Source organism: Myotis davidii, unplaced genomic scaffold, assembly GCF_000327345.1.
Source record: "Myotis davidii unplaced genomic scaffold, ASM32734v1 scaffold86, whole genome shotgun sequence".
Taxonomy (NCBI): Eukaryota; Metazoa; Chordata; class Mammalia; order Chiroptera; family Vespertilionidae; genus Myotis; species Myotis davidii.
In genome coordinates, this window is record NW_006298058.1 from 2,754,454 (window position 1) to 2,755,080 (window position 627).

Sequence of the window (627 nt, forward strand, 5' to 3'; positions counted from 1 at the left end):
GTAGGGGGCGTGCAGGAGGCAACCAATCAATGATTCTCTCTCATCAGGGATGTTTCTATCTCTCTCTCTCTCCCTTCCTCTCTGAAATCAACAATATATATTAGAAATTTGAAATTCGTGCAAGGGCCTTGGCCCCGCCACCGTCCACCGCCTCCACGGGGCCAGGGGCCTCTGCTGCGGTGCCCTCTCCCTTTATCCAGAAGGACGTCCGGTTTAATTAGCATGTTATGCTAACCCCCCCCCACCCCCCCAGTCTTTGAGACCTGGAGAGGGCATAGGAAGGGTGGCGGGGTGGTTCCATCAATTGGAAGGACGGTTCTGGCTAGGATGGGGCTTGCAGTCTGCCTTGTCCCAGCTCCTACACCCATGGCCCAGAGACAGGAGACTTTGGGGAACTATTCGAGGAGAAGGCGAGGGTACGTGCGCTGGCCGATTATGTTTGTTGTGCCGCTTGGTCACCTGGATGTAAGGTTTTTTCCATCCCACTGAATGGGTGCTCACAGGCCCCCAGAGATGACTCATGCAAACTCTTAATTTTACAAATGAGACGCGCCCGAGGGGCAACCTCGTACTGAGACCGGGCTGAGATCCAGGGCCAAGTGCACTCTATCTAGGCCTGCTCTTTCC